Raw genomic sequence first — 20787 nt, 5'->3', positions numbered from 1 at the left:
AAACAGCTGCCTATTCACAAAGCAGAGACTTCACTCTGCCCTGGCAGGGTGGAATTGCAGAAGATCCCTTTCCTTAGTTTTCTGAAGAATCAGAAATGCCACAAAACACAGCTGAAAGCCTAGGAAGAGAGACCTGAGGTATGTGATGGGTCTGAACTTACGGGAGCATCCTAAAATGCAAGTCACTCTCTTGAGGTCTCTGTTACATCAACAGGAGCAGCAAAACAAGTGCCACTTCTTGCAACACTGGTTCTGAGTGAAACTGTAGACAAAGTGGTTGCTCTGGCTGTAAGAAAGTTTATGATCAGTAGGATAGAAATGACTTACACTTTAAAAATATATTTTATATAAATATATAAATACAATTATGTAAACCCAAACTGCCCAGTCATGCTAAGACCTTAGCCAACACTTTGCAAAGCCTTTGACTTACTTTTCATGTTAGATGAATGCCTAATAAACTTAATTAAAGTTTAATTAATATAAGTAGGCTAAATGTGGTAGGTCAGCAGGCACAGCATAGGCTAAAATACTGTTGGCAATGATCAACTAGAAAAAAAAAAAAAGAAAGGAAAATTCTCTTCTAAAAAATAAATACCTCTAAGGGACTAGTTTAGACTAGCTGCTTCTTCCCTCAATTGCATTTCCTTCCTTTCTTTCTTTCTTTTCTTTCTTTCTTTCTTTCTTTCTTTCTTTCTTTCTTTCTTTCTTTCTTTCTTTCTTTCTTTCTTTCTTTCTTTCTTTCTTTCTTTCTTTCTTTCTTTCTTTCTTTCTTTCTTTCTTTCTTTTCTTTCTTTTTCTTTTTTCTTTCTGTCTGTCTGTCCGTCTGTCTTTCCCCGAGTGATACTGACCAGTTAATAGCAAAGCCTGCTTCCTCACGCCAGTGAAAAAATAAGATTTTATCCTTCACATTTCTACTGCACTCTTCTATGGAATTTCCCCCCAAATGGTTTTCTTAAGTCTTGGCATATGACACAGAGAGGTATGTCTCACTGTTTTTTGCTATTCTTTTCCTTCCAATAAAGTGCTAGATGATGAGTGCTGTGATTAGACAGCCCAGCTGAGTTTATTTAAGATCTGATAATCATTTATTAAAAGGCTTAAGTGGAATTCTGCAGTGCATCACCAGTCTTGATGGCTGTTATTGTTTAGGATGTCTTTCGCAGCTAACAACGTTTGCTTGACTTTCAACAGAAATTGGATTTAGTTTGGGTATTTTGACATGCAGATGACTTTGTTGACCCATGGTGATTTGTTCTTTTTGTCCTAAAAATAACTATGCTGCTCGCTGTGTGCTGGTAGGCAGCACCACTGAGCCACCAAGGTCTGTTGATGCATCCCCAGCTGGTTCTGCTTCTTCAACGTGAGGGTGTGTTTTGCTCTCCAGAAAAGCTTATGGACAGCAAAATTCTACTTATGGAAGAAGGCTTGTCCATGGGAAAGCTTGTTGGTCCAGTAGAGAGTGTGGTCTCTCCTGATAGACTACACCACTGGGTGACAGTGGTCAAACCCAGCAGTGTCAACCGAGAATAGGATCCCAGTAAAACATGCTTCCTTCAAATGCTTTTTTAGTTTGGAGTCTGGGACTGTCTGCCTTATCATACCAGCTCAGGCCGTTTCCCATTGGCACGCACATCACCTGGCCACTGCTCTTCAGTTCAGATTCAAATTCTGAGCTGTCGTGCTTGCTGTTGAACCTTCCCCTGGAGAGGCCACAGCTGGCCTCCAGTGTGGGACTTCTCTAGCTGATGGGCAGGAGATAGTTGACGCTTGGAAGAGAGACATCAGGGAGAGAAGGAATAATCTGATAGCATGGCCTGGAGGCTGCTCAGTTGGGGACCCTGCTGAGAAACATGTCCATCAGGAATATGTTTTGCTCTTTTTGCATCAGGAATTCAGCTCTAGCCATGAGACCAAGCGCTGGTAAGTCACAGCATTTTGCTTTCAGCTCTAGCAAAGATTCAGCTTGTTTCTTATTTTATCTGTCTTGATTTGATCATCCCTAAAAATAATCTGCAATGCAAGATACTGCAGTGCTGAATTCCCCAGCTGAGCAAGTGGAACATGTCGAGAGGGTTTCTTGGATCAAAGTCCTAGGAGGGGAGCCAAAAGCAAAAGTCAGGCTAAAGTTCAGGAGTATCCTTTGGATATAGAAAGTAACTGCACGCAAAAAGCTGTTGTTCTCATGAGACTTTATTAGACAGTGGAAGAGGCAATGTAAGTTTCGGACTCCGCTGCAGTTAAGTTGGAGGGAATACAAAATGCCCTCTGGGATCGTGCAATGTCTGGGAAAATCTAGAGGAATAGGAAGTATTTAGGGCAATGGTCTCAGACACAACAAATGAAATTCTCTGCCCCCAAAATCCATGTGTCAGACACAGGCTAAAAATTCCAGTGACCAAAGTATGCTGTTGTAACATGCTTTAGCTTTCTTGTTGAGTCATTATCATCAAGCATAGGCAACAACCAGGAGGCCTGCAAAATACATGAGCAATCTCATAAAGGAAAGAGGAGAAGAATATAAATATTGTTTTATTAAGAATAATTACAAAAGTCTCAAATGAAGGGAAATTTCAGTCTTCAGAAGCATACAAGCAAATGGATGAATGGTGGACTATAAGCCATTTTAAGGCATCCTTAAACAGGCACCCAAACACAATAAATTCATGACAGCTGGAACTACAGCCACTTGTATACTGCATAGTCATACTGCTATTTCTTAGTAATAATGATGGCCAAGTAAGGGTGGGAAAGTGATGAGCTGATGTCTGGGATGCTGGAAGGGACTGAAAGAAAAATGCAGCATGGGAGATGAAGCAGAGATGCTTCTGTACAGGATCCTTCAGGAAACCTTCTCTAGAAAGTGAAGACCATGAAACCTAGTGGATGTCAGGCTGTTCCAGACTAAGCAGCAACTGCTAAAGTAAGGCCCTGATCCTGCTGGATTTTGTGGGACCCTTTCCGTGTCCCATCAAATCTTGCCATCAGGGCTGATTTGAGTTTAGTTGCTGCAAATATCAGCTGAAGAGAGCATTTATTCAAAAGTTGCCCGTGTCTCCAAGTATCTCATGAGGGCATTCATGCCAGTGGTGCCTCAAGTGCCTACTACCAGCCTTCTCCTTCAGAAATGTTATTTTTGCCCAACAGCTTTACAAAAGTGGGATTCTGCTTTGCTGTCCTAGTTTTGGGATGCAAGACCCTGCATCTACTGCCGTCTGCTCTGTGAACAAGGCTGATGATGGCAGCAAGTTAGCTGCCATTGCAAGTTAGGTGCCATTTGCTTTGAATCAGACCCAAAAAATAGGCTTGCCTCTACCCTTGGGGCCAGGGCTCTTGTGACTGCACAGTTCAGGTACTCTAGAGAGTACTGCTGTGTTATAACTGCTTTTGCTGCTCACTGATAGTTCTCTGAGTGCCTGGTAGGAACCAGAGTCGTGCTGAGCACAGGCAATCGCCCAATGGTATAGGGGAATAGCAAGGAATGGAAAATGACATTCACACTTCTAGAAGGCTGGAGGCACTTTCAGTGGTCCATGCTAAAACACCTGCCTCTGTTTCCTACTCAGGCATCACCCACTCTTCCCATTTGGCTGAGGGAATATGTAATTGTTTTTTTTTTTATTTTTTTATTTTTTAATTTTTTGGGGGGTGAAGTAGAGCAGTTTTGACAACAAGGACTAAGGCATCCTAATTGGCAGTGCACCTGGCACATGGCCAAGACGAGAAATCTTCTGTGAACAGACTGATGTTCATTTATCGCTGCTTATTACTGTCACCTGCCTCAAACCCAGATATGTAAGGTTTTTTTTTTTTTTTTTTTTAAAGATGAGCTGTGCAGTCCCCTGATTTCCAAGTGGATTCTGCCAACCCTTGTTCCACCCATCATGAAATGTGGTTTCCTAACAGGGTTATCATCTGAAAATGACCTCCCCAGCAGCACTGCAAGGCACAAGGACATTCACTTTTTAACGATGTGCTCAAAGGACAAGACAAGCCTGGTGCCAGCCTTGCAAATTCATCCTGAGACTTGGTTTCCCTTTGAAACTGGTTAAAATTTCAAAGTGGGCAGCTAAATGCAATAGTAAGGAAACCTCCAAAAGAATAGGATAAAATAACCAAAGGCTTTTTATCTAGAAAGCAGCACAATGTTGTGACTCTTTTAATTTGTCCTAACAGCTTCTTTTTTTTTTTTTCCCAAGTGAAATCAATTTGATATACGTCTGCAAATGATCTGTTTCGTTCCAAACAATGCTGGTGTTTTACATCCGTTCACTCCCTCCCCAGATGTATGGAAAAAGTAGGCTGCTCTCTCCTTGTCCTTTGTCTCTTGCTGCCCACCTTTTTTTTAATGAAAAAGAAAAACACTTTCTCTTTGGAGAGAAGCCCCTGGAGTTCAGAGGAACTGGACTGAGAAGAACCTAATAGAAGAAGGAAAAGAAAACCTGCAACTTTTATTTCTGTGCACCATCATGGGCATAAGGGCACACAGTGCTGGTGAGGCAGGTGCTTTCCAAGAGCTTTGGAGCTGTTAGCAAGAGCAAGTCATATCCCATGCCAATTGAAATGTCCACTGCAAGCCCTGAGGAGCTCGTGAAGAGGGCTGAAATGTTGCATCTTACTTCCTCTCCTACCTGCACTGAATTTCTAGCTAGAAACATGGCTGGGGGCAGGGCTAAGAGTGAAGTTTTATAAGGGAGCAGATACCCTGAGTGAAAAGCTGCTCTTCTGAGACGTTCAGCTGGAACCCATATGCTGCTCCAAGGAGCCTGCAGGGGATGCACAACCTGCACTCGGAGATGGCCAGGAGATACCCAGGGGCCTTCTGAATGTCCCAGACGTAGGTGAAATGTGTTTCCTGCACTTGTGCTTTGCATTTTGAGCTGATCTTAGTTTCAAACCTCCTCTTCATGTCTTTGGCTCAGCTGTTTTCAGATGTGGTAGCTGTGACAGGGATAGGGCAACTCAGGGGGGCAGCCACAGTCAAACAGAGAAATGAGAGGCTGTCGTTTCTGGATATCAGTGTGGAGCATCTCTGAGGTTTGATTGCTTCTCCTTCTGTATCTTGCTTTCTGCTGATTTGATCTTGGCTTTCTGTAGTGCCAAAAGCAAAGGTGTTTGTGTGGTATAGTAGAGTTATTTAGGTTTATAAAGTACTGAGTGCCCTATGCAGAGCAGTTACTTTCCATAGATATCCCCTACCTATTTTTTAATGTATTAATTACAGGCTAATAGTAGCCTTGCACTGTTTTATGAGGCAATAATCTGATTCCCAAGTGGATAAACCACGAAAGCAAAGGAAAACACAGTGCAACTAGCATTATTATTCATAAACGAGGTTAGAAGCAGTGGTTCTACAACTCAAGGGCACTTGGCATGAAGGGAAATGGTTGTTTCTACCCTGGTCCTGACAGATCTTAAAACCTAGAAAGATGCTGTTGTTAAAAACAGCCATCTGACTGAGTAAGCACTGCATTTTCTCAAATGACTTAATTGGAAAGATGGTTCTTTCCCTTGTTAAATATTTTGCAACCAACAAAAACCAAAACAAACCAAAAACCCGACAATCAACCAACCAACCAAACCCTCCAGACCATTATTTTTTTTCTTCAGGTCATCCCAGAACATGCTATTTTGGGATTTTGGGCCATCCTTGAACTTCTTTAGCATTCAAACCAGGGGTTCAGTGAGATCTGTCAGAGATCTGTAAAAAAAAAAAAAAGAAAAAACAGGTGACTGTAAAAAAAAGCCTGAGTTAAACTATTGTTGTATTTTAAAACTGGACCATTTCCTTAATGTATCCCAGAAACCAAAAGCAAAGTAAAAGAATTTAGGTCAAATTAAACATTTCAGGTCAGAGACTTTGTTTTTGAAGTCTAGCTAAAGACAATGAACTTTCACTTTAGGGTTAGCCTAAAATAATTTTGTGCAGGCTTTTTCTTCCTTTTTATAGAACTGAAGGGGAAAAGGCCCTCTTTTGACACTGTAGGTGGAAGTCTTCAGATGCAGCTCAGCCTGGGTTGGAGGGCTGAAATCCATGTCCCCAAGCACCACGTCCAACCTCTCGTTAAACACCCCAGGGGCGGTTACTCCACCACCTCCCTGGGCAACCTGTTCCAGTGCCTGACTGCTCTTTCTGAGAAGAAATGTCTCCTCATTTCCAGCCTGAACCTCCCCCGGCACAACTTGAGGCTGTTCCCTCTGGTCCTATCACTAGTTACCCGTGAGAAGAGGCCGACCCCCAGCTCCCCACACCTTCCTTTCAGGCAGTTGTAGAGACCAATAAGGTAACCCCTGAGCCTCCTCTTCTCCAGAATAAACCACCCCAGTTCCCTCACACGCTCGTCATAGGACCAGTGTTGTCCCCATCTCTGTTGGCTTTTCAGGGTTCAGCTTCTGCTCCATGGTATGATCTGTGCCTGCACCTCTGATGGGAGTAGCATCCCACATCCCCTGCCCTGCCAGATGTGTGCATGGGAGCCCATTTTCTGACCCAACAACCTTTTTTTGTTTTGTTTTGTTTTGTTTTGTTTTTGTTTTTGTTTTTTGTTTGTTTGTTTGTTTTTGCCTAGTGCCTTTTGGCCTGGCACCCGAAAGCAAAACAGTATTTTGCTGCCAACCCTTGGCTTTGATGGATTCCATCCTACTTTGAAACTCCTCACTCCAAGTTCTCCACACAGAACTACAGAATCCTCCAGGTTAAAAAGACCTTCAGGATCACCAGGTCCTGCTGCCTGTGTGGACCGACTAACCTAGCTTTCTCCTCTCTGCACACCTCCTATTTCTTGTTCTCCACCCAGCTCAGGACCCACTCTGAGTGTTATTTTATTAGTTTTATGCCCTGGATGTCATGTGTACAAGTGCCACCTTGTGCACTTCTCTAGGGTCACATTGCCTTAAGCAAGCTGCCTCTTGCTGGAGCTGTACCTTGCTGAAGTTCTCCCCCTCAATATATCGACACTTAACAAGGACACAAGGCTTTAACAACTGTTGCCTGAACTGCCAAGTGCTTTCTGACTCTGGAACATCCTGTTACATCTTTAAAGACACCCTTTAATCTGAGTCCACATAGTTGTGGGGGCTGCAGCATGCTTCAGGACTGGTAGCACATTGCTTGTCTGGAGATTTACAGACATGGGATGAGTTTTTTTTGTGTGTGTTTTGGATAAAGGAGGAACCCCGATGGGTGGCATCCGGGATGGGTGGCACTCTCCCCCTTGCCCCCCCGGCCATTGAAGAAGGATGCCCAGGCATTTCCCCGGGCATTTCCCTTCTCCTGGGGTGGGCCCCAGTGCCAGGGATGGATCAGCCTTTCCCCTCTTGGCTTGGATGATTTGGCCTCCAGCTGTGGTCCAGCACATTTGCCGGACATACACCAAGTTGGACAGATTGGGGTCTTTTCAAAAAGATAATGTAGGTGGCCCCGAGGGATGCTGTACCCTGTGAGCTATGCCCTGCCAAACCCCTCAAAAACCCACCTGGTTGTGGGGTGGATCCAAGGGGGAACAGCAAGGCTGAGGTTGTTGCTGTGAAAATCTCTGTCTTTCATTCCAGTTTAGAAATGAAGTTTTTCCACAAGCCAAAAGCCTGAATAGGGACAATATTGCTTGAAAGAAAATGGAAACACAAAACAAACAAACAATAAAATTATTCTGTTGCTTGGAAAATGTCAAAGCTGCATTGAATCCTCTGGTTTGAGGAAGGCTTTCTTTTTTTCTTTTTTCTTTTTTTTTTTCTTTTTTCCAAAAACATAAAACTTTAAATTGTGCTTGCCATATTTCAGTTTTGCTCCATTTTTACCCTGAAAAGTGTGTTAATAAGCATTTCTTTGTAGCTTGCAACCCGCTTCCAGATGTGTTTATCCTGAATGTGCTTATCGGTTCCTGTGTGCCACTTAGTCATAATGAGCTCAAGAGGGAGCTTGCTATGTACTCGGTGCGGAGGATATTACTGCTGGAGCAAATACCCAGGAAGCATCCATTCCTGCCTTAGGCCCCGAAATGTGCACCCCCTACATACAGCCAGACCAGTGCAAGTACTTCATTTGTCTAGCACAGAAAGAGCTGCTGTGGGGATCTGGAGAGTTTGGATACTTTAATGCTTTGCATTTAAGTTCTCAGCATTGAAGTGCATAAATAGAGGGCTTTGCATTTAATAATTTATTATTCTGTCCAAGAAATGCACTAATACCCTTATCAGAGTTAAATATGTTGTTCAAAACACAAAAGCCCAATCACTGAAGAACAGTCAGACATTAATGGCTGCTGTTCTCCCTATGTCCTGAATGGCAGCCAATAATCAGCTAGAGAAATATGATTTTCTCCTAAAAAAATGTTTCACTTCTGTGTGTGTGTCAATATACGCAATTTCACTTTTAAAAATATTTATTTATTTATTTATTTATTTATTTTAGTTGTCCAACGGAAGAAAGGAAAAGCTTAAATGCCTTAGGTGTGGCAAAGCATTTTGCTTGGTCCCCTGATACTGCTAAATACTGGCTCTGTTTCCTCCCTCCCTCCCAGGAACGGGAGAATAAGAGCAAGAAGTGTGAGGTTTTGGGGCTGGTGAGCCAGGAATGGGTTAGGAATTTAATCTAAGCTGTTCCAGGTCTTGAGTCCTCTGGTTCTGATGAACCTCTGGTGGCAAGGCAGGAAAATAAGAATGCTCAGTGAGATAAACAAACTGCAGCCTGACAGACCACATTTGAATGTTCCTTTAGCACGTAAAGGTGATGGGGATGCTTCCACATGAGCAATAGGGGATGGGTTTGGGTGCCTCCTAAAGATCTTCAACCTAAATCTTGCTTCAGTAAAACATATTGCAGACCCTCTCATGGAGCTTGCACAAAATCAGGTGCTGCCCCTGGGCTTGGAGGAAGCCACTCAACACGCAGTACTGTGCTGAGGAGGACACCTGAGTCCTGGCCACCTGGGTTAGGCACAGGCACCTGCATGGTGGGACCCTGCTTGCCAGAGCTCCCAGTGCCCTGCATGGTCTCCGTCAGCAGTCTGGCAGCAGCACTCACCCTAAAACACACAGAGTAGAGGTAGGAAAAAAAAACACTTAGGAGTGCTCACGCATTCACGCATTTACCGGCATTGCTGTCTCCAAAATATATGCTGGAAAGTATGGCACAGGCCCTCAATTCATTTAACGCAGCCCCGGGCTAAGGAGAAAACAGGAACTGCCCTCCTGAAATCGTCTAATGGGCCTTCTCCTCCAGTCTCCTGTTGCTGATAAAGCCCAAATTCATAAGCCACAGAGGAAGTCATAAAACTGGTGCCGTGATCCCAGTGCCTGAGCCAAAGGCAGCTGAAAGTCAATGGAGAGGCTCTCATTGACCTGAACATGCTGTGAAGTTGGTGTTTGTGGCATAAAACCTCTATGGGGAAAGATGAGGGGAGGGAAATGTATGGGAGTAGGACTGCAAGTCCTCATTAAAACTGTCTGTTCCTTAATTTTTTATCTCCAGCACCAGTGGAGGTGCTGCCAGACCATTGCGTGCCTCCGTCCCTGCACACCAGGCACCCTCTCCCTAGAGGAAAGCAGGAAGCTTTGGTTTATTCATAATTTTTTTCCCCATGCCAAAGTCTATTTAATATCAAGTGTATTGTGTTGTGCTTGCTTTGGATTTTTTTTTTCATTCTGGTCCCACAAACGCCTCCTGGGCAGGTCAGTACATCTCCCAGGCTACCTCTCTGTTGTGCGTTTGGAGCCTGCAGGATCCAAGGAGACCTCCATCATGCAGTCTGAGCACCACTTCCCTGATGAGGTTCAAATGGCGGGAGTGTTAGAGAATATTATTGATAAACAATACATGTCTGGTGGAGACACTGATTATTTTCCTGGTACAAAGGCTGCTGCATCCTATGTGATAATTCCTCTTTCTTTTCCTCCTTGTTGGCTTTGTGTTTTTGTGATTTATTTGCGGTCTGGCAAGCGTCCACAGCCCTGCAGGAAATGGATGTCTGCTATTGTGTTTGGGGGGGCTATATAAACGTGTAATTTTCCCACTACATTAATTACAGACGTTTCTCCCTCGCTGGAGCAGCTCCATGTTTTCTTTGCCCTTTTGGTTTGGAGACAGAGTGTTCTCCCCACACCCCCAGCTCAAGCCACGGGTATTTATTGGGAACCCCGACTCTGACATCCTCCACTGAGCCAAGGAAGAGTTAAGGAGCGGGTCATTCCCATTTGCCAGCTTGGCTTGGCCACAAACACTGCAGAGGGGAAACTCATTGGCTTTTCTACCTGATGATAATAGCTCCAGAATAGTAGCATAGCCAGGTTTTCTCTGGCTATTCCTCCTGCCGACACTTTCCACAAGAATAAAAAATGGTTTGCCCTAAGAAAACAACCTCCTTGTTATGGAAAAGCAATTGTGGAGCCGTTTATTTTGGAAAAGCTGTGCTACTTAATTCCTGCCTCCCGAAGACAGACCCTGCTTGGAGCAAAGAATTAAACCCAAGGCAAAACTCAGGGTGGTTTTACCAGGCTGTGTTCAAGAAAAGGCCAGAGGGAGAGGTCACAGGGCACCTGTGTGCCAGATCTGTTTTGGTTTGGCTCCACTCTGGCGACCAGGTTTGGTCTTAGGGCCTTCAACCTAAGTGGACTGGAAAAGTTTTTTTTTTGTTTGTTTGTTTTGTTTTTTTGTTTTGTTTTGTTTTTTGTTTTTTGTTTCTGTCCCACCAAAATCTGTCTTAAACAAGGAATTCCTCAGTGGAAAATCTGCAAACACAAAATTAAAAAAGGGATATTGTCAAAATCCCTGTTTGGCCGAGGTTGAGGACACAGGTTTTGTGTTCTACAAGGCCGCTGCAGTGCTTGGCTGTGTTCGTAGCTTGTGCTTCTCACCCCGCTGGACCCCTCTCAGGGCTCCCATGCGGGATGCTCCCTTCTGCCATGTCCCCAAACCTGAGTTTTAGGGCTGATGGGCTCGGTTTTGGTCCTCGGTGGCAGACCTAGTGCATGGTTGCTGCTCACCCACTGCCTTGCACTGAAACAGCAATGTCACTTCTCTGTGCTGAGTGGTGACCTGTGCTTGCTGGGCCCTCTAAAGAGGATTTACCATAGCTCACAAAATTCTCTTGCACTACTTACGCAATGGAGCTGTGCTCTGAGATGCTTGAGAAGCACCCAGCATAGCAAGTTTTGGCTTGTGTGGGTTCTCTGGCTTGCTTCTGCCCCAGAAAGTGTTAATATCACCTGAAGAAAAATCATCTTAGAAATACAAGTGCATGCAAAGCAAGGGACAAGGAAAAGCAAGCGTCTGCTCTTATTTTAGAGGACATTCCTGCCAACGAGAAGGCTTGTTAAATCATGTTCTATTTTTCTTTAACTCCTGGAAAGAAGAAACTTGGCCAGATTTGTATCAGAAGATGCTGTCTCTGCAAGCGGACCCTCCTTTCAGAGAGCAGCTATGCTGAGCATGCAGATGATCTCTGTCATTGACGGGGTCAGATCATTTCCAGCAGGCTGGATGCACCAGCGTGTCCTTTGGCTTGTAACATGGGCTTCCCGTAGACTCCTAATGAAACACAAGTCTTGCTGAGATATTTCTCATTTCTGCCTGCCAGAAGTGGGCTTGTTCATCACAGGGTATGCTGGCAAGCACAGAGCAGGTCAGATTTATTACAAACGCACCAACTGTGCTGCCTGGGACCATCCCTTGGCCAAAGCAAGGGAGGTGGCTCTGGTTTACAATCGCTCTCTTTTTCCAACACCCAAGCTGCCCAGACCCCCAGGAAGATGGTGAACATTTGCCCCCTGCCCCCACTGCTGCTGCTGCATGGAGACTTGCTGGTGGCCAGGCAGAGCCCAGCTGCTTTCCAGTGGCCAGCAGCGGGACGAGGGAGCCGTGGTGGCTCTGGCAATGTCATGCAGTCATCTGGTGAGCTGGATGGTGGGCCAGCGACAACTCACTGCTCTGGGAGACATGCCTGCTGGGATGCTTCTCCTTGCCTCTTTGGGACTGGGACTGTGCTGCCCACAGAGTGTCCCAGCTGAGCCCAGGAGATAAATCCCTCCGGATCCACATGAAAATTAAGCAACTTACCGTGTTTATTCTGCCTCATCTGTGCAAATCTTGAGCACTGTTCATGATCTCTGTTGCACTGAACCCTCGCAGCACAGTTCACGTGTTGACCAAATACTTTATCAGTCCATAAAGATGAAGCTTTGTAGGCCTGTGCAGGATTGTTGCACACCTGTGGTTGATGTCAACAGGTTGAGGCTGGGACAGCTCCATCAGGACTTGGGTTTCCCTGTGAAAGCACCCACCTGATGGTGAGCACTGCTTGAGGGAGCCTGTATCTGCAGCTTCCAGAAGGCTGCCATTTCATACACGTGCAATCCAGCCTCACAGGGTGATGGAAATCCTCCTGGGGAACGAAGGATGCCCCCATGAAATCTGCAGTTCACCTCTTTTGAGAAGGACCCTTGGAGGGAAAGGTCCCACAGGGGGACGCTGCTGTGCCAGCAGCAGGGAAACCAGGCTTTTCTCATTAACACAAGTCTGTGTAAGAAATTCCTCCTGCATCCAGCAGGAAGCCATGGCTCATCTCTGCTCTTTCTGCTGGTGAGGTGAGACACTGGAGGGCCTTGAGGAACTAAGCTGTGTCCACGATACTTCTGCTGTTGCTGTGCCTTGTGCATCCAGTGCTGAGAAGTGGCTGTGTCCAGCGGTTGGTCTGAGCTGCCAGACGTGGGTGAGTGGAGTGGGGATGAAGAGCTGGGCATTTAGGGGCTCCCATTTCCACCCATCAGGCCTCTCAGCACCACTACTGGTTCCCCTTTCCCATCTCCTCCCAGCAAGGAGAGCAGGTGGGACCGCTGCCTGCTTGCCCACCTTTTCTGAGGTGGTGCAGCTCCATCTCCTTTCTGTTTCAAACAGCCAAGCGGCAGGAGCACAGGAGGAAAATTGCTGCTCTTGTGGCAAGCACTTCAAGACATGCTCTGCACATCTAAACACAACGCAATTTTGCATCTGAGTATCAAAAGCTAAACAGCAGGTGAGACTGGGTTAACAGCCTGGGCATGGCAGTTTCTAAAGCAACGCCTGGGGAGCTCTAAACACAAACACCATTAGCAATAACAGGATCTGTGCACTTAACTCCCTGCCTTGCTTTAAAAGCATCAGCCCCCAGCAGCAAGCATCCTCCACTTGATCCACTTGGTCCAGCTCAGTGCTCTGCATCCATGCCCAGCCCAAGGAGCTGGGCCTCCTGCCGTCACATCGGAATTTAGTTTAAATCTCATCCACACCCTTTTCAATTTTGCAAATTCTGGGAAATATTCACCGTTCCGGTGCTTCCTTTCACACATCACACACACACCACAGACTTACCTGTGCACTGCAAGTGCCAGGGAATTTACTGCCCCTGTCAGTAGCAAGGAGGTGCTGCTGTGTTGCTGATACAGCCACCAGCATGCGGTCTTCAGTGTCTACCAGCCTGCAAGCTGAAGAAACGCCATCCCTCTCCATACTGGGCATTGCAGGGAGGAAGGACGCAGGGCAGTGGTAAATGAATGCCAGGTATGAGATAAAACAGAGAAGGGAGATTGTGCTCAGCTCCTAGGGACTGGGGGAGGCTGCAGAAAGACACTGAGCAGAAATGATAGTGGGACAGCGCAGGTGGTGGGGGGAGTCAAAGCAACATCCATTATTTATACACCCTCTGCACTGAGCTCGCAGGGAGCGGGGATTGGCCAGGAAGTGGGTCAGGACGAAGCATGATGAGGCAAACAAAACCCAAAGTCCTCGCCCGAGGCCACCGCTGATCCCATGCTGATGCCCCCGCCGGCTCCCCTGCCCCGGCTCCCTGCAGCCAGCTCCCTGCAGGGATGGTTGCAACCAGACCCTGGGAGCACGCGTAGTGAGAGTGCGCCCAGTAACACACTGGTCTGGGGTAGCAGAGCGTTTGCAGTGATCGCGTCGTGCCAGTGCATTCAGCAAACGCAGAGGCAGTGACACGGCGGACGGAGGGGAGACGTGTTCCCTTGCCAAGAGCCAAAGGGGAGGCAGCGTTGATGTGTCCGTCATGGCTGGGAGATGCAATGAGACAAGAGAGCCCTGCTGCTCACCAGACTTCCCCCCTTCGGTCTCCCTACGTGCCCGGCAGGGATGTGGATTCATGCATTTGGCAAAGCCTGGTGCTCATGTGTGCAGAGAGGAGGTTTTAGTTTTGCATGATGAATTTGTGTGAAAGCCTGCAGAGATGGCCTGTGGACCTGGTGTGGCATTGGCAAGCTGTCCAAAATGGCAGGTGATGCTCCTGATGTGTGTTTTATCACTCTGGCTTTTCCCAGGGAAAACAATGTCCTTGTCTTCTACCACAAAGACTGAAGGTCAGGCGCAGGTCTGAGGGTGGCTCTACAGGGGCTTCGCAAGGGTTATCCATCCCTGGGGTTCAGCTTCAGGCTTCACCTGCGAACACGATGAGGTCTGGTTGCTTAAACCTTGTTCTCCTTCCTGACTAATTATGCTTGCAGAAACAACAGCTACATCTGCACTTGTAAGAGCATCAGACTGATGGGCACCATGAGCTGCCCGGAGTGCCTGCACCTAGTGGCTCGAGGTCTGGGCTGTTGAAAAAGCCAGGTTTTAAGTCAAATGACGTCATCTTCCATGATATTCCAACCTGTGGTAAGACTTCACCATTATGTGTTGGTTTCAGCACGTACGTGTCCTATGGTCCCTGCTCAGCCACTTGGTCCATGGAGATCACAAAGCACGCCAAATCCCTTTTTCTATACGGAAGCCTAAATTTGGCAGTTTCAAGATCCTTGAAAAGTATTGGGAAAACTCCAAATATTCCACTCAGGGGAGAATTTATGAAACACAGGACTGGCAGAAAACTGAGGCCGAATGCACACCAACTCTCAGAGAAGTGCTGGCACTGCTGCCATCCACTGCAGGTAATCCCACAAGTGCACACTGGAGGATTCCTTGTTTTCCTCCAAGGCTGCTGGTGTCAGTCATGAGATAGGGGAAACCTTGCACTAAAATGAGTCAAGTTCCCACCAGGTCTGGCAAAGTGTGTTTTTTTGTTGTTGTATTTTTTTTTTTCTTAAGGGGGGAATAAATGAGCACTCACACACACTGCTAACAACGTGAAGTATTTTCCTCTTCAAGAGCCCTTCCTCCCTACCCAATGCCTTCCTTTTAAAGAAGGGTGCAGAAGTCAAGCAGAGCCGTGCATCATCCAGAAAGCACGTGGCACTCCACCGCCATGCTACAGGATTCCTAGAAGCCTGCGCTGCGCGGGGAGAGCAGAGCCGGGGCACTGCAGCACGCGTGCAGCCGATCCTCCCTGCCGGGGCAGCGGGGCATGGAAACAGCACTGGGGGGGCTGCAGGCTGGCAATGTGCTCCTTCCACTTGGAGCAAGAAATGTCAAGGAGAATTAGCGAGATGACTGTGGGCTTAGCCTGCAATTGGAAGCAACTGCTGTTCATAAGCAGGCTGTGACTGCTCAGCCTTGCTAATCAGATTTCAGAAGGCGCTGGGCTGGCTCATGCTAGAGGGTGCCCGTTGCGTGTTTTGCTAACAATGCTGTGCTGATGGGGTCGGTATTTCAGAGAAGAAAGAGGAAGGTTCCCGTGGGGCGAGCCTGGTTTAACGCCCAGAGGTTATGTTGGAGCAGAGCTCAGAAAGCCATTTGGAAACCTGCCCACCTTGGGCACAGCTCTGAGAGCCGCGCTGTAGGTGATGCAGAGCCAGCAAGGCAGGACCAGATGCTCCGAGGTTTCACAACGCAGCCTCACCAGAACCGACCTGCTGGCGGGGGGGAGCCCAAAAAGCTGACCCCAAAAACCTGTCCCCAAAAAACTGCACAAAAAAAACCCCTGCTGCCCCAAAAACCCAAGCAGCTGGCCTCTGCAAGCCTCCGGAGCACGGGCATCAGGGTGCCAGGAGGGAGAGCACCCTGGCGCAGGGCAGCACCCAGCTGCATCCCTCCTGGCCATGCTTTAGCCCCTCCACGGGAGGGGACGGAGGGATGTTTGAGACAAGGGAAACGGGGATCCTCTGCACTGGATCGAGGCTTTAATTAATAAAGGACCGGGTGATTTCGCATCGTTTGCTCGGTGCCAGTTCCCGGGAGGAATACAAGTCTCCTTGTGTTTCCCAGTTGAAGCAGCTTCCGCCGGCGCTGCCTGTGCTCTCGGCTGTGCTGTATATGGCACTGCTATTTTTAGAAAGCAGGGTTGCCATGGCAACCCAGTGTGTTTTTTGTTAAATATAGCAGCTGTTGCAGGGAACTCTTGTCCTTCTGGATGCAAAGGCTGTGTTTTCGCCCTCTGACAGCGCTCACGGTATTAAACGCAGATGAGAAAGGATGATTAAGTGTGCGGAAGCCCAGCAGAAACCACGGCTCTGTAATTACACGGAGGGGCTTTGAACGGCGCCGTGCATGCCTGCTGCTTGGGGAGCAGCCCCCTGCATTACCAGTGTGTGGGGACAGGGGCACGGGGCTCTGCAGGGGGCTGTGGGCTCTGTAAGGCCACCCGCCCCTCTCTCTTGCTAGCCGGGATGCTCACCCACTAGCCACCAAGCCTGCCCAGGAGGGCACAGGTCCCCTCCCCGGGCTGCCCAGGGGTGCAGCGTGAGAGCTGAGAGCCCCAGTGCCGCGGGGTGGCCACGCTTCGGAGGTCGAGGGGAGACAACCGGGTTCCCTTTGTCTCTGTTTGTTTGTTTGTCAGCTCTGGAGGGGAGCAGCACTGGAATATTTCATTCCCGCAGGCCTGCTTCACTTCGGCTTTGTCACTTCTTTACCGGACCCCTGGGTGGTGCAAACAGATCCTCTCAAAGTGCCTTTTCTCTTCTCCTGGGAGGAGGCCGACGATGAGGGAGCTCCCTTCCCGCCGGCTTTGTTGCACTGCTGGCACTTCTCCTCCCCATTTTGGGGGCTTCCCTGCTCTGCAGGCCCCGAGGGGCACTCGTGGGTCCCTGCCAGGGCAGCCTCTGCCTTGCGTTGCCTCTCCATCCCATGTGGCACCCACACGGCCGCATGCACAGGGCCGCTTGGGCTGAGGGTGGCGTGTCGGCCGGGAGATGGAGGTCTTTTTTTAATTAACTGCTCTTTGCCTCGTTAAATGAAAAAGGAAACCTAGCGAGCTGGAGATACACAGCAGAGCTTAGGGTCTTTGCATTTTTCTTTGAAAAGGGGATAGAAGCACAAACAAATAAAGAACCAGAGTTAAAACAGCTTGGTTTAAAATATCCACGGAGGTCACTGTGACCAGGACTTCAACAGGAATAACATATCTCCTGGATCCTTATCTGTTCCCTGGGCTATCGTGAGCGGGATCTATTGCTGGGGATGTTATTGCTTTTTTGAATTTAATTGCATAAGTGTTGCTTGTGCAAGCAGAACACGGCCGGGGAGGAGCTATCCTTCCACCAACTGTGGGCACTGGGGCTTGGCTTGGCCCCGCTGCCCATGTCCCCAGCTGCTTAGCCGCATATCTGGCTCTAGTGAACCTGGTCCCAAGTGGATAAAGGACTAAAGGACTTCAAGCAGAAGTCACACCCTACAGGGCACCTTTGGACATGTTTCCCTCTGACAGTCAGGCCAAAGACCACCTGGGGGCTGAGGACAAAGCTGTTCAGTGGCCATCACCGCAGCTCCCCAAGGGCCAGCGCCCCTGGGCCCATCTTCCCCTTTGTGGGCTCTTGCTAGGGGTGCCCTGGGCTGTGACCTGCCCCTGCTGTGATGGCCGTGATGTCTCCCATTCCTTGCATGGAGCTCTGTGCCCCTCAGACAAAAGAAGAGCCACTGCCAGGGTGCAGGACAAACCCAGGGCTGTGGGAAGAGCAGGCTTGTGTGGTACAGGGGAGAAATAACAGGGTGTGAGGAGCTCGGCCGAGGCTACCAGTGAGTGATGAAGGGTGCCTGCTGGCCCTTCCCATGGGGCACGATCCCCTGACTGGCTCCGCTCTGCAGAAAACCTTCTGCCAGCACCAGAGGCTGAGCTTCCCCAGGAATGTGTATTTATTAAACCTTCTGCCTCTGCTTATATGTCCACTTCCCTGTGTATTCAGTGATCATCTCGGTGTTTATGCTCCCCGCTTTCCCCCCACTGATTTATGGACTTATTGTAATCTCTCCATTGTGTCGCTTCCCCCTCCAGGCAGCGGGGAGCAGGCAGCAGTCCTGGGAGGTTTTTCCTTCACCCTGCATGTTTGCTGGTCCATCCCTCCTCCATTTGCAGCAATTTGCGTGAGGAAGTGCCACGCTTCAGCTGTGGTACCAAAATCTGATGAAACCATGTTTTTCCCAGCAAGGATGCTCTTGAGGGCAGTGCAGTCTCCCCAGAAATGATGGGGATTACTGTGAGGGATGAAATGCTTTTCACTTCTTTAGGAGATGGGTACAGATCTCAGCTGTCCCTCTCAAATATGAACACATTGCTGCTCCTCTCTTGGGACCAGGGGCTCATTTGAAGCCTTTTACCAAAGCCTTTATATGCTCAGCTCCTCAACAGGACAGGTAGGAATTGCTTAATGCATCTCTTGTTGGCTTCCCGTCCTCTGTCCATGGGGCAGGTGGCCCACGAGCACAGAGGTGAGGGTATCTCAGCACCTCTGGAAACGTGGCCTCTTGCCATCAGACCAGCACTTGATCAGGAATGGCAGGCTGGGCATGCCGGGAGGCTCAACAAACCCATGTGGTGTTCCTGCCTGGCATCGCCAAGCGATGCCGGGACCTTGCCGGGCTGGACGTGCATCATGAGCCAGCTCTGTGGGTCTGGTCACTGTCCCACTGCCTGGGAAGGCTCTCTGATTTTCAAGAGAGAGATCTTCTCCTGAACAAGAGCCACCACAAGGACAGGGTGGTACTGGAAGTGTCTGGCTTTTTTTTTTTTTCCCACATCATTTATTTATTTATATATTTATTTATTTTTCTGGGAAACACACAAATATCAGAGGGATTTGGGTTTGTTTGTTTGTTTGTTTTCCCTGGGAGCAGACTTTTCTGCTCGATCCTTTCCAAGCACAGTGCTGTACCAGTACTCAGTGCATTTGCCAGGCCCGCCTCAGCAGCCCTACCAGTCGCAGCATGTTTTTGTGCCATTTGGGGAAATCCTCTGAGACAGACAGCTCAACGATAATGTTGATTTAGGGAGAAAGTCCATAACTTCTGCACGAGGAAGAGGCTGAGCACCTGCGGTGGCTCACACTGCCTGGAGAGGTGACTGGGGACAGAAGAAGGAAGGACCTGGCTGTTGGGACACGTGGAAGCAGCACAAGGCCCAGGGTGGCTGCTGAGTGCTGAGCTGCTTGGAAAACCTGGGCACAGCAGGTGCTGAGCCTGCTGCCAGAAATGTGGCCTCCGTAGAGGATGCAGAGGAAAGCATCTTCTCTGCAACAGGAGGTGGCTTTGCTGGTGACCTGCCCCCCGTGCAGGCTTTCTCCTGGCTTTCTGCTGCTAAGCAAGGGCATCTTCTCTTGTGTCTGGCACCAGAAAGTGCCTGTAGCCTGTGACAGCCTCAGGCGAGCTTGGGTTAAACTCCTCACTTCAACCTCAGGGGTTCCAGCTAGTCCCTAGAAACAGCAAGAAGCTTCCAAAGGAAGAGCTCCAGAGAAGTCTCGCAGCCCAGGAGTGGGACCAGGAGTCTATAGCGCCTCTTTTTGTTACTGGCTTCATTCCCCTCCCCAGTCTGTGGGTGAGCCCACCAAGGAGACCTCCCTGCAGAACAGGACGAGGAATGAGAGGCGATCAGATTTGCCCACAAACTCTAATGTATCCCAGGTTTTCACGCTCCTCCGTGGATCGGGAGCAATTTGAGTAACACTCGTGCCTAAACCAAGGCTGTGGCAGGAGGTGAGAAATCAGCAGGCTGGCTTTGCTGTAGGCTCACAGCCCTGCTTGCTTTCACCCCAGCGTAAAACCTGACCACTCATGGAGACACCGCAATTAGTTGTGCTGGTGCCTCCAGCACACTTCAGTACACATCTCTTTTAAGTTCTAGCGCCTCCAAGCCCTCAGTTCAGCCTCTTCTGGAAGGAAATCCAGGAAAACCATGGCTTGCCCTATAGCTGCGACCTTCCTGCGCCTCTGCCGTGGGGCTGCAGCCCTGGCAGCATGGGGTGCGAGCAGTGGGGGGCCACGAGGGCCGGGATGAGGGCGAGGAGCTGCTGGTGGGCCTGTGGCCGTGCCCAGCACTGCATGGAAATTGCAGCCCCAGCTTCCCTCGCTTTGATGTATTCTTGGATGCGCAGCGTGCGGATTTTCACCTTCTTGAATTTCGCCCCGGGCCGTGAGTTTGTCCAAACAGGAAAGCCTGCCCTGAAATCCAGACGTGGCCACACAGGACAGCCAAGGTTTGTCTTGCTCGTGTTACCGGCCTCAGGAGCGGCCCCACCATCACAGAAAGTGCAGGGGGCACTGGGAGGCAGGAGCCAAAATCTCTCCTCCCCCAATTCAGTGTCTCACGAAGGCAGCTGCATCTCCGGAGGAGAAGCAGGAACAGCTGGAGCAGAAGAAAGGCCAAATGAGATGATGCCATTAGGATTATTTCATCTCCCTGTTGAACGGGAGCCCAGAGCAGTCCCTTTGTCAGTGAAACCCTCCTGCGTGGGGCTCTTACACCATCACAGGGCAGGGGCTGCGAACATGAGCAAGTCCTGGAGAGCTTCTCTCCCTGGGCAGGACAAGATGTCCCAGGGAAGGGCCGTGGGGGATGTTCAGTCCTGAATCTGCCATGGGGAGCGCTGGACAAAGCTGTGCAATAAAGTCATGATGCATTGGACACACAATTTCTGTGAAGGGTAGATTGTGCCCCCAGA

The 20787-nt window shown here is 48.7% G+C and overlaps 1 long non-coding RNA gene across 1 annotated transcript; it reads right to left on the bottom strand.

Moving 5' to 3' along the window:
• Positions 1-5586: 5586 nt before the first annotated feature.
• On the bottom strand, positions 5587-13670 carry LOC125180499 (uncharacterized). Its single transcript, XR_007159071.2, has 3 exons — positions 13343-13670; positions 7476-7603; positions 5587-5701 (listed from the first exon to the last, which is right to left on the bottom strand). It is a non-coding gene; the product is annotated as an uncharacterized lncRNA (long non-coding RNA).
• Positions 13671-20787: the final 7117 nt, after the last annotated feature.

The sequence above is a fragment of the Anser cygnoides genome, chromosome 6, assembly GCF_040182565.1.
Source record: "Anser cygnoides isolate HZ-2024a breed goose chromosome 6, Taihu_goose_T2T_genome, whole genome shotgun sequence".
NCBI lineage: Eukaryota > Metazoa > Chordata > Aves > Anseriformes > Anatidae > Anser > Anser cygnoides.
Note: the sequence above shows the minus strand (reverse complement) of the source record. Positions and strands in the feature narration are given on the sequence as shown.